The sequence below is a fragment of the Trichomycterus rosablanca genome, chromosome 4 (genome assembly GCF_030014385.1).
Source record: "Trichomycterus rosablanca isolate fTriRos1 chromosome 4, fTriRos1.hap1, whole genome shotgun sequence".
NCBI lineage: Eukaryota > Metazoa > Chordata > Actinopteri > Siluriformes > Trichomycteridae > Trichomycterus > Trichomycterus rosablanca.
This window is the reverse complement of record NC_085991.1, coordinates 10,459,107-10,471,133: the sequence shown is the minus strand read 5'-3', so window position 1 is coordinate 10,471,133 and position 12,027 is coordinate 10,459,107. Positions and strand designations below refer to the sequence as shown.

Genomic DNA, 12,027 nt, shown 5'->3' with positions numbered 1-12,027 from the left:
TAGAACGGATTTGTGGCGTTTTTGCCTTGGAAAAAAAGTGGTCGTCCAGAGCTATTTTTGGATAGGCAGCGTTTACATAAAAAGCTTGTTGATACAAACGTTAAAGAGACCGGTATTTTAGATCAGCTTTAGCACTGGGCACATAATTAGCCGTTTGCACTATTTCTTAGGCTAATTTGACCGTTTCATGATTGAGCTATGCCAAACCTGTAAAGGGCATGCTTGTCAGGTGGATTTTTACAGTGTTTTTTTCTTTTCTTTTTTGTAGATCAATTTGAAATGATCATTTTTTTCTTCTGTTTTGGTTGAACCAAGTGTTTTTTTTTTTTTTTTTTTTTTCTTATTTTCAGGCAAATGTCGGCGTGGTCGTTTTGATGTTGCAGAATAGCGGCGTTTGCGTTCGGTGAGGTTTGTGCTGGTGTGATGAGTAGACGAGTGGAGCTCACCGTGAGTTTGAACGGTGTGTGATTCGGTGTCTCTGTTCGGCGGTGCCTCTACACCTCATACTTACCTGGCAGGGGCGAGACCATGATCAAGAAGGTGGTTCACCCAGGGCGAGGCTCAGCCATTGCACTCCGGTTGTGCTGACCGCTGCGAATTCCCCAAATGTGGGAATCTCGACTGCATAATTTCTGATTGTGGGGGACTGCGTTCGCGCTCTCCCCTGATTTCTGTGGTGGCAAAAATAGAGTTTGCAGATTTTAGCCGACCGTCGTTGTTCGATGTGCTGCTCGGATCAGGAGAACGGATTTGTGGCATTTTTGCGTTGGGACAAAAGTGGTCGTCCAGAGCTATTTTTGGAAAGGCAGCGTTTACATAAAAAGCTTGTTGATACAAACGTTAAAGAGACCGGTATTTTAAATCAGCTTTAGCACTGGGCCAGGCACGTGCACAGACATTTTTGGGGGCAGGTGCTCAAGCCAAAAAAAGGGCACCCATCGCCAAAATTATTAATAAAATAAAAAATGAAAAAACACAGTAGGATATTTAACTTATATATAAAGTTAGTGGGGGACTGCGTTCGCGCTCTCCCCTTATTTCTGTGGTGGCAAAGATAGAGCTTGTAGATTTTAGCCGACCGTATTCAATTAGTTTCTTGACTAAAGAGACCGGTATTTTAAATCAGCTTTAGCACTGGGCCAGGCACGTGCACAGACATTTTTGGGGGCAGGTGCTCAAGCCAAATAAAGAGCACCCATCGCCAAAATTATTAATGAAATAAAAATTGAAAAAACACAGTAGGATATTTAACTTATATATAAAGTTAGTGGGGGACTGCGTTCGCGCTCTCCCCTGATTTCTGTGGTGGCAAAGATAGAGCTTGTAGATTTTAGCCGACCGTATTCAATTAGTTTCTTGTTCTGTATGATTTTCATTCTGATTCGTTGTTCTTTTGCGTGCAGTTCCGATCAATTGGACGCATTCGTGGGGAAAAAAGTGGTCGTTCAGAGCTATTTTTGGATAGGCAGCGTTTACATAAAAAGCTTGTTGATACAAACGTGAAATAGAACGCTAATTTCTGATAATGAGGGACCGCGTTCGCGCTCTCCCCTGATTTCTGTGGTGGCAAAAATAGAGTTTGTAGGTTTTAGCCGACCGTCGTTTTTCGATGTGCAGCTCGGATCAGGAGAACGGATTTGTGGCATTTTTGCGTTGGGACAAAAGTGGTCGTCCAGAGCTATTTTTGGAAAGGCAGCATAACATAAAAGGCAGCTTACATAAAAAGCTTGTTGATACAAACGTTAAAGAGACCGGTATTTTAAATCAGCTTTAGCACTGGGCCAGGCACGTGCACAGACATTTTTGGGGGCAGGTGCTCAAGCCAAAAAAAGGGCACCCATCGCCAAAATTATTAATAAAATAAAAAATGAAAAAACACAGTAGGATATTTAACTTATATATAAAGTTAGTGGGGGACTGCGTTCGCGCTCTCCCCTGATTTCTGTGGTGGCAAAAATAGAGTTTGTAGATTTTGTTCGATGTGCAGCTCGGATCAGGCATTTTTGCGTTGGGACAAAAGTGGTCGTCCAGAGCTATTTTTGGAAAGGCAGCGTTTACATAAAAAGCTTGTTGATACAAACGTTAAAGAGACCGGTATTTTAAATCAGCTTTAGCACTGGGCCAGGCACGTGCACAGACATTTTTGGGGGCAGGTGCTCAAGCCAAAAAAAGGGCACCCATCGCCAAAATTATTAATAAAATAAAAAATGAAAAAACACAGTAGGATATTTAACTTATATATAAAGTTAGTGGGGGACTGCGTTCGCGCTCTTCCCTGATTTCTGTGGTGGCAAAGATAGAGCTTGTAGATTTTAGCCGACCGTATTCAATTAGTTTCTTGTTCTGTATGATTTTCATTCTGATTCGTTGTTCTTTTGCGTGCAGTTCCGATCAATTGGACGGATTCGTGGGGCAAAAAGTGGTAGTTCAGAGCTATTTTTGGATAGGCAGCGTTTGCATTAAAAGCTTGTTGATACAAACGTGAAATAGAACGCTAATTTCTGATAATGAGGGACCGCGTTCGCGCTTTCCCTTGATTTCTGTGGTGGCAAAGCAAGAGCTTGTAAAATTGAGCGAGACCGTATTCATTTTTTTCTTGTTCTGTATGATTTTCGTTCTGATTCGTCGTATTTCGATTTGAAGCTCGGATAGAACGGATTTGTGGCGTTTTTGCCTTGGAAAAAAAGTGGTCGTCCAGAGCTATTTTTGGATAGGCAGCGTTTACATAAAAAGCTTGTTGATACAAACGTTAAAGAGACCGGTATTTTAGATCAGCTTTAGCACTGGGCACATAATTAGCCGTTTGCACTATTTTTTAGGCTAATTTGACCGTTTCATGATTGAGCTATGCCAAACCTGTAAAGGGCATGCTTGTCAGGTGGATTTTTACAGTGTTTTTTCTTTTCTTTTTTGTAGATCAATTTGAAATGATCATTTTTTTCTTCTGTTTTGGTTGAACCAAGTGGTTTTTTTTTTGTTTTTTTTTTCTTATTTTCAGGCAAATGTCGGCGTGGTCGTTTTGATGTTGCAGAATAGCGGCGTTTGCGTTCGGTGAGGTTTGTGCTGGTGTGATGAGTAGACGAGTGGAGCTCACCGTGAGTTTGAACGGTGTGTGATTCGGTGTCTCTGTTCGGCGGTGCTTCTACACCTCATACTTACCTGGCAGGGGCGAGACCATGATCAAGAAGGTGGTTCACCCAGGGCGAGGCTCAGCCATTGCACTCTGGTTGTGCTGACTGCTGCGAATTCCCCAAATGTGGGAATCTCGACTGCATAATTTCTGATAGTGGGGGACTGCGTTCGCGCTCTCCCCTGATTTCTGTGGTGGCAAAAATAGAGTTTGCAGATTTTAGCCGACCGTCGTTGTTCGATGTGCAGCTCGGATCAGGAGAACGGATTTGTGGTATTTTTGCGTTGGTATAAAAGTGGTCGTCCAGAGCTATTTTTGGAAAGGCAGCGTTTACATAAAAAGCTTGTTGATACAAACGTTGAAGAGACCGGTATTTTAAATCAGCTTTAGCACTGGGCCAGGCACGTGCACAGACATTTTTGAGGGCAGGTGCTCAAGCCAAAAAAAGGGCACCCATCGCCAAAATTATTAATAAAATAAAAAATGAAAAAACACAGTAGGATATTTAACTTATATATAAAGTTAGTGGGGGACTGCGTTCGCGCTCTCCCCTGATTTCTGTGGTGGCAAAAATAGAGTTTGTAGATTTTGTTCGATGTGCAGCTCGGATCAGGCATTTTTGCGTTGGGACAAAAGTGGTCGTCCAGAGCTATTTTTGGAAAGGCAGCGTTTACATAAAAAGCTTGTTGATACAAACGTTAAAGAGACCGGTATTTTAAATCAGCTTTAGCACTGGGCCAGGCACGTGCACAGACATTTTTGGGGGCAGGTGCTCAAGCCAAAAAAAGGGCACCCATCGCCAAAATTATTAATAAAATAAAAAATGAAAAAACACAGTAGGATATTTAACTTATATATAAAGTTAGTGGGGGACTGCGTTCGCGCTCTCCCCTGATTTCTGTGGTGGCAAAGATAGAGCTTGTAGATTTTAGCCGACCGTATTCAATTAGTTTCTTGTTCTGTATGATTTTCATTCTGATTCGTTGTTCTTTTGCGTGCAGTTCCTATCAATTGGACGGATTCGTGGGGAAAAAAGTGGTCGTTCAGAGCTATTTTTGGATAGGCAGCGTTTACATAAAAAGCTTGTTGATACAAACGTGAAATAGAACGCTAATTTCTGATAATGAGGGACCGCGTTCGCGCTTTCCCTTGATTTCTGTGGTGGCAAAGCAAGAGCTTGTAAAATTGAGCGAGACCGTATTCATTTTGTTTCTTGTTCTGTATGATTTTCATTCTGATTCGTCGTATTTCGATTTGCAGCTCGGATCAAGAACGGATTTGTGGCGTTTTTGCCTTGGAAAAAAAGTGGTCGTCCAGAGCTGTTTTTGGATAGGCAGCGTTTACATAAAAAGCTTGTTGATACAAACGTTAAAGAGACCGGTATTTTAGATCAGCTTTAGCACTGGGCACATAATTAGCCGTTTGCACTATTTCTTAGGCTAATTTGACCGTTTCATGATTGAGCTATGCCAAACATGTAAAGGGCATGCTTGTCAGGTGGATTTTTACAGTGTTTTCTTTTTTCTTTTTTGTAGATCAATTTGAAATGATCATTTTTTTTCTTCTGTTTTGGTTGAACCAAGTGTTTTTTTTTTCTTATTTTCAGGCAAATGTCGGCGTGGTCGTTTTGATGTTGCAGAATAGCGGCGTTTTGTGCTGGTGTGATGAGTAGACGAGTGGAGCTCACCGTGAGTTTGAACGGTGTGTGATTCGGTGTCTCTGTTCGGCGGTGCCTCTACACCTCATACTTACCTGGCAGGAGCGAGACCATGATCAAGAAGGTGGTTCACCCAGGGCGAGGCTCAGCCATTGCACTCCGGTTGTGCTGACCGCTGCGAATTCCCCAAATGTGGGAATCTCGACTGCATCATTTCTGATAGTGGGGGACTGCGTTCGCGCTCTCCCCTGATTTCTGTGGTGGCAAAAATAGAGTTTGTAGATTTTAGCCGACCGTCGTTGTTCGATGTGCAGCTCGGATCAGGAGAACGGATTTGTGGCATTTTTGCGTTGGGACAAAAGTGGTCGTCCAGAGCTATTTTTGGAAAGGCAGCATAACATAAAAGGCAGCTTACATAAAAAGCTTGTTGATACAAACGTTAAAGAGACCGGTATTTTAAATCAGCTTTAGCACTGGGCCAGGCACGTGCACAGACATTTTTGGGGGCAGGTGCTCAAGCCAAAAAAAGGGCACTCATCGCCAAAATTATTAATAAAATAAAAAATGAAAAAACACAGTAGGATATTTAACTTATATATAAAGTTAGTGGGGGACTGCGTTCGAGCTTGTAGATTTTAGCCGACCGTATTCAATTAGTTTCTTGTTCTGTATGATTTTCATTCTGATTCGTTGTTCTTTTGCGTGCAGTTCCGATCAATTGGACGGATTCGTGGGGCAAAAAGTGGTAGTTCAGAGCTATTTTTGGATAGGCAGCGTTTGCATAAAAAGCTTGTTGATACAAACGTGAAATAGAACGCTAATTTCTGATAATGAGGGACCGCGTTCGCGCTTTCCCTTGATTTCTGTGGTGGCAAAGCAAGAGCTTGTAAAATTGAGCGAGACCGTATTCATTTTTTTCTTGTTCTGTATGATTTTCGTTCTGATTCGTCGTATTTCGATTTGAAGCTCGGATAGAACGGATTTGTGGCGTTTTTGCCTTGGAAAAAAAGTGGTCGTCCAGAGCTATTTTTGGATAGGCAGCGTTTACATAAAAAGCTTGTTGATACAAACGTTAAAGAGACCGGTATTTTAGATCAGCTTTAGCACTGGGCACATAATTAGCCGTTTGCACTATTTCTTAGGCTAATTTGACCGTTTCATGATTGAGCTATGCCAAACCTGTAAAGGGCATGCTTGTCAGGTGGATTTTTACAGTGTTTTTTTCTTTTCTTTTTTGTAGATCAATTTGAAATGATCATTTTTTTCTTCTGTTTTGGTTGAACCAAGTGTTTTTTTTTTGTTTTTTTTTCTTATTTTCAGGCAAATGTCGGCGTGGTCGTTTTGATGTTGCAGAATAGCGGCGTTTGCGTTCGGTGAGGTTTGTGCTGGTGTGATGAGTAGACGAGTGGAGCTCACCGTGAGTTTGAACGGTGTGTGATTCGGTGTCTCTGTTCGGCGGTGCCTCTACACCTCATACTTACCTGGCAGGGGCGAGACCATGATCAAGAAGGTGGTTCACCCAGGGCGAGGCTCAGCCATTGCACTCCGGTTGTGCTGACCGCTGCGAATTCCCCAAATGTGGGAATCTCGACTGCATCATTTCTGATTGTGGGGGACTGCGTTCGCGCTCTCCCCTGATTTCTGTGGTGGCAAAAATAGAGTTTGCAGATTTTAGCCGACCGTCGTTGTTCGATGTGCTGCTCGGATCAGGAGAACGGATTTGTGGCATTTTTGCGTTGGGACAAAAGTGGTCGTCCAGAGCTATTTTTGGAAAGGCAGCGTTTACATAAAAAGCTTGTTGATACAAACGTTAAAGAGACCGGTATTTTAAATCAGCTTTAGCACTGGGCCAGGCACGTGCACAGACATTTTTGGGGGCAGGTGCTCAAGCCAAAAAAAGGGCACCCATCGCCAAAATTATTAATAAAATAAAAAATGAAAAAACACAGTAGGATATTTAACTTATATATAAAGTTAGTGGGGGACTGCGTTCGCGCTCTCCCCTTATTTCTGTGGTGGCAAAGATAGAGCTTGTAGATTTTAGCCGACCGTATTCAATTAGTTTCTTGACTAAAGAGACCGGTATTTTAAATCAGCTTTAGCACTGGGCCAGGCACGTGCACAGACATTTTTGGGGGCAGGTGCTCAAGCCAAATAAAGAGCACCCATCGCCAAAATTATTAATGAAATAAAAATTGAAAAAACACAGTAGGATATTTAACTTATATATAAAGTTAGTGGGGGACTGCGTTCGCGCTCTCCCCTGATTTCTGTGGTGGCAAAGATAGAGCTTGTAGATTTTAGCCGACCGTATTCAATTAGTTTCTTGTTCTGTATGATTTTCATTCTGATTCGTTGTTCTTTTGCGTGCAGTTCCGATCAATTGGACGCATTCGTGGGGAAAAAAGTGGTCGTTCAGAGCTATTTTTGGATAGGCAGCGTTTACATAAAAAGCTTGTTGATACAAACGTGAAATAGAACGCTAATTTCTGATAATGAGGGACCGCGTTCGCGCTCTCCCCTGATTTCTGTGGTGGCAAAAATAGAGTTTGTAGGTTTTAGCCGACCGTCGTTGTTCGATGTGCAGCTCGGATCAGGAGAACGGATTTGTGGCATTTTTGCGTTGGGACAAAAGTGGTCGTCCAGAGCTATTTTTGGAAAGGCAGCATAACATAAAAGGCAGCTTACATAAAAAGCTTGTTGATACAAACGTTAAAGAGACCGGTATTTTAAATCAGCTTTAGCACTGGGCCAGGCACGTGCACAGACATTTTTGGGGGCAGGTGCTCAAGCCAAAAAAAGGGCACCCATCGCCAAAATTATTAATAAAATAAAAAATGAAAAAACACAGTAGGATATTTAACTTATATATAAAGTTAGTGGGGGACTGCGTTCGCGCTCTCCCCTGATTTCTGTGGTGGCAAAAATAGAGTTTGTAGATTTTGTTCGATGTGCAGCTCGGATCAGGCATTTTTGCGTTGGGACAAAAGTGGTCGTCCAGAGCTATTTTTGGAAAGGCAGCGTTTACATAAAAAGCTTGTTGATACAAACGTTAAAGAGACCGGTATTTTAAATCAGCTTTAGCACTGGGCCAGGCACGTGCACAGACATTTTTGGGGGCAGGTGCTCAAGCCAAAAAAAGGGCACCCATCGCCAAAATTATTAATAAAATAAAAAATGAAAAAACACAGTAGGATATTTAACTTATATATAAAGTTAGTGGGGGACTGCGTTCGCGCTCTTCCCTGATTTCTGTGGTGGCAAAGATAGAGCTTGTAGATTTTAGCCGACCGTATTCAATTAGTTTCTTGTTCTGTATGATTTTCATTCTGATTCGTTGTTCTTTTGCGTGCAGTTCCGATCAATTGGACGGATTCGTGGGGCAAAAAGTGGTAGTTCAGAGCTATTTTTGGATAGGCAGCGTTTGCATTAAAAGCTTGTTGATACAAACGTGAAATAGAACGCTAATTTCTGATAATGAGGGACCGCGTTCGCGCTTTCCCTTGATTTCTGTGGTGGCAAAGCAAGAGCTTGTAAAATTGAGCGAGACCGTATTCATTTTTTTCTTGTTCTGTATGATTTTCGTTCTGATTCGTCGTATTTCGATTTGAAGCTCGGATAGAACGGATTTGTGGCGTTTTTGCCTTGGAAAAAAAGTGGTCGTCCAGAGCTATTTTTGGATAGGCAGCGTTTACATAAAAAGCTTGTTGATACAAACGTTAAAGAGACCGGTATTTTAGATCAGCTTTAGCACTGGGCACATAATTAGCCGTTTGCACTATTTTTTAGGCTAATTTGACCGTTTCATGATTGAGCTATGCCAAACCTGTAAAGGGCATGCTTGTCAGGTGGATTTTTACAGTGTTTTTTCTTTTCTTTTTTGTAGATCAATTTGAAATGATCATTTTTTTCTTCTGTTTTGGTTGAACCAAGTGGTTTTTTTTTTGTTTTTTTTTCCTTATTTTCAGGCAAATGTCGGCGTGGTCGTTTTGATGTTGCAGAATAGCGGCGTTTGCGTTCGGTGAGGTTTGTGCTGGTGTGATGAGTAGACGAGTGGAGCTCACCGTGAGTTTGAACGGTGTGTGATTCGGTGTCTCTGTTCGGCGGTGCTTCTACACCTCATACTTACCTGGCAGGGGCGAGACCATGATCAAGAAGGTGGTTCACCCAGGGCGAGGCTCAGCCATTGCACTCTGGTTGTGCTGACTGCTGCGAATTCCCCAAATGTGGGAATCTCGACTGCATAATTTCTGATAGTGGGGGACTGCGTTCGCGCTCTCCCCTGATTTCTGTGGTGGCAAAAATAGAGTTTGCAGATTTTAGCCGACCGTCGTTGTTCGATGTGCAGCTCGGATCAGGAGAACGGATTTGTGGTATTTTTGCGTTGGTATAAAAGTGGTCGTCCAGAGCTATTTTTGGAAAGGCAGCGTTTACATAAAAAGCTTGTTGATACAAACGTTGAAGAGACCGGTATTTTAAATCAGCTTTAGCACTGGGCCAGGCACGTGCACAGACATTTTTGGGGGCAGGTGCTCAAGCCAAAAAAAGGGCACCCATCGCCAAAATTATTAATAAAATAAAAAATGAAAAAACACAGTAGGATATTTAACTTATATATAAAGTTAGTGGGGGACTGCGTTCGCGCTCTCCCCTGATTTCTGTGGTGGCAAAAATAGAGTTTGTAGATTTTGTTCGATGTGCAGCTCGGATCAGGCATTTTTGCGTTGGGACAAAAGTGGTCGTCCAGAGCTATTTTTGGAAAGGCAGCGTTTACATAAAAAGCTTGTTGATACAAACGTTAAAGAGACCGGTATTTTAAATCAGCTTTAGCACTGGGCCAGGCACGTGCACAGACATTTTTGGGGGCAGGTGCTCAAGCCAAAAAAAGGGCACCCATCGCCAAAATTATTAATAAAATAAAAAATGAAAAAACACAGTAGGATATTTAACTTATATATAAAGTTAGTGGGGGACTGCGTTCGCGCTCTTCCCTGATTTCTGTGGTGGCAAAGATAGAGCTTGTAGATTTTAGCCGACCGTATTCAATTAGTTTCTTGTTCTGTATGATTTTCATTCTGATTCGTTGTTCTTTTGCGTGCAGTTCCGATCAATTGGACGGATTCGTGGGGCAAAAAGTGGTAGTTCAGAGCTATTTTTGGATAGGCAGCGTTTGCATAAAAAGCTTGTTGATACAAACGTGAAATAGAACGCTAATTTCTGATAATGAGGGACCGCGTTCGCGCTTTCCCTTGATTTCTGTGGTGGCAAAGCAAGAGCTTGTAAAATTGAGCGAGACCGTATTCATTTTTTTCTTGTTCTGTATGATTTTCGTTCTGATTCGTCGTATTTCGATTTGAAGCTCGGATAGAACGGATTTGTGGCGTTTTTGCCTTGGAAAAAAAGTGGTCGTCCAGAGCTATTTTTGGATAGGCAGCGTTTACATAAAAAGCTTGTTGATACAAACGTTAAAGAGACCGGTATTTTAGATCAGCTTTAGCACTGGGCACATAATTAGCCGTTTGCACTATTTCTTAGGCTAATTTGACCGTTTCATGATTGAGCTATGCCAAACCTGTAAAGGGCATGCTTGTCAGGTGGATTTTTACAGTGTTTTTTCTTTTCTTTTTTGTAGATCAATTTGAAATGATCATTTTTTTCTTCTGTTTTGGTTGAACCAAGTGTTTTTTTTTCTTTTTTTTTTCTTATTTTCAGGCACATGTCGGCGTGGTCGTTTTGATGTTGCAGAATAGCGGCGTTTGCGTTCGGTGAGGTTTGTGCTGGTGTGATGAGTAGACGAGTGGAGCTCACCGTGAGTTTGAACGGTGTGTGATTCGGTGTCTCTGTTCGGCGGTGCCTCTACAACTCATACTTACCTGGCAGGGGCGAGACCATGATCAAGAAGGTGGTTCACCCAGGGCGAGGCTCAGCCATTGCACTCCGGTTGTGCTGACCGCTGCGAATTCCCCAAATGTGGGAATCTCGACTGCATAATTTCTGATAGTGGGGGACTGCGTTCGCGCTCTCCCCTGATTTCTGTGGTGGCAAAAATAGAGTTTGTAGGTTTTAGCCGACCGTCGTTGTTCGATGTGCAGCTCGGATCAGGAGAACGGATTTGTGGCATTTTTGCGTTGGGACAAAAGTGGTCGTCCAGAGCTATTTTTGGAAAGGCAGCATAACATAAAAGGCAGCTTACATAGAAAGCTTGTTGATACAAACGTTAAAGAGACCGGTATTTTAAATCAGCTTTAGCACTGGGCCAGGCACGTGCACAGACATTTTTGGGGGCAGGTGCTCAAGCCAAAAAAAGGGCACCCATCGCCAAAATTATTAATAAAATAAAAAATGAAAAAACACAGTAGGATATTTAACTTATATATAAAGTTAGTGGGGGACTGCGTTCGCGCTCTCCCCTGATTTCTGTGGTGGCAAAGATAGAGCTTGTAGATTTTAGCCGACCGTATTCAATTAGTTTCTTGTTCTGTATGATTTTCATTCTGATTCGTTGTTCTTTTGCGTGCAGTTCCTATCAATTGGACGGATTCGTGGGGAAAAAAGTGGTCGTTCAGAGCTATTTTTGGATAGGCAGCGTTTACATAAAAAGCTTGTTGATACAAACGTGAAATAGAACGCTAATTTCTGATAATGAGGGACCGCGTTCGCGCTTTCCCTTGATTTCTGTGGTGGCAAAGCAAGAGCTTGTAAAATTGAGCGAGACCGTATTCATTTTGTTTCTTGTTCTGTATGATTTTCATTCTGATTCGTCGTATTTCGATTTGCAGCTCGGATCAAGAACGGATTTGTGGCGTTTTTGCCTTGGAAAAAAAGTGGTCGTCCAGAGCTGTTTTTGGATAGGCAGCGTTTACATAAAAAGCTTGTTGATACAAACGTTAAAGAGACCGGTATTTTAGATCAGCTTTAGCACTGGGCACATAATTAGCCGTTTGCACTATTTCTTAGGCTAATTTGACCGTTTCATGATTGAGCTATGCCAAACATGTAAAGGGCATGCTTGTCAGGTGGATTTTTACAGTGTTTTCTTTTTTCTTTTTTGTAGATCAATTTGAAATGATCATTTTTTTTCTTCTGTTTTGGTTGAACCAAGTGGTTTTTTTTTCTTATTTTCAGGCAAATGTCGGCGTGGTCGTTTTGATGTTGCAGAATAGCGGCGTTTTGTGCTGGTGTGATGAGTAGACGAGTGGAGCTCACCGTGAGTTTGAACGGTGTGTGATTCGGTGTCTCT

The 12,027-nt window shown here is 42.2% G+C and overlaps 6 non-coding genes across 6 annotated transcripts; all 6 read left to right on the top strand.

The window, feature by feature from the left end:
- The first annotated feature begins 503 nt into the window (after positions 1-503).
- LOC134313133 (U1 spliceosomal RNA) lies at positions 504-667 on the top strand. Its single transcript, XR_010012029.1, has one exon. It is a non-coding gene; the product is annotated as a U1 spliceosomal RNA (small nuclear RNA).
- Positions 668-3,151: 2,484 nt separating this feature from the next.
- On the top strand, positions 3,152-3,315 carry LOC134313155 (U1 spliceosomal RNA). Its single transcript, XR_010012051.1, has one exon. It is a non-coding gene; the product is annotated as a U1 spliceosomal RNA (small nuclear RNA).
- A 1,559-nt stretch (positions 3,316-4,874) lies between these two features.
- On the top strand, positions 4,875-5,038 carry LOC134313200 (U1 spliceosomal RNA). Its single transcript, XR_010012094.1, has one exon. It is a non-coding gene; the product is annotated as a U1 spliceosomal RNA (small nuclear RNA).
- A 1,222-nt stretch (positions 5,039-6,260) lies between these two features.
- On the top strand, positions 6,261-6,424 carry LOC134313170 (U1 spliceosomal RNA). Its single transcript, XR_010012066.1, has one exon. It is a non-coding gene; the product is annotated as a U1 spliceosomal RNA (small nuclear RNA).
- Positions 6,425-8,908: 2,484 nt separating this feature from the next.
- Positions 8,909-9,072, top strand: LOC134313154 (U1 spliceosomal RNA). Its single transcript, XR_010012050.1, has one exon. It is a non-coding gene; the product is annotated as a U1 spliceosomal RNA (small nuclear RNA).
- Positions 9,073-10,652: 1,580 nt separating this feature from the next.
- On the top strand, positions 10,653-10,816 carry LOC134313113 (U1 spliceosomal RNA). Its single transcript, XR_010012010.1, has one exon. It is a non-coding gene; the product is annotated as a U1 spliceosomal RNA (small nuclear RNA).
- The last annotated feature ends 1,211 nt before the right edge of the window (positions 10,817-12,027 follow it).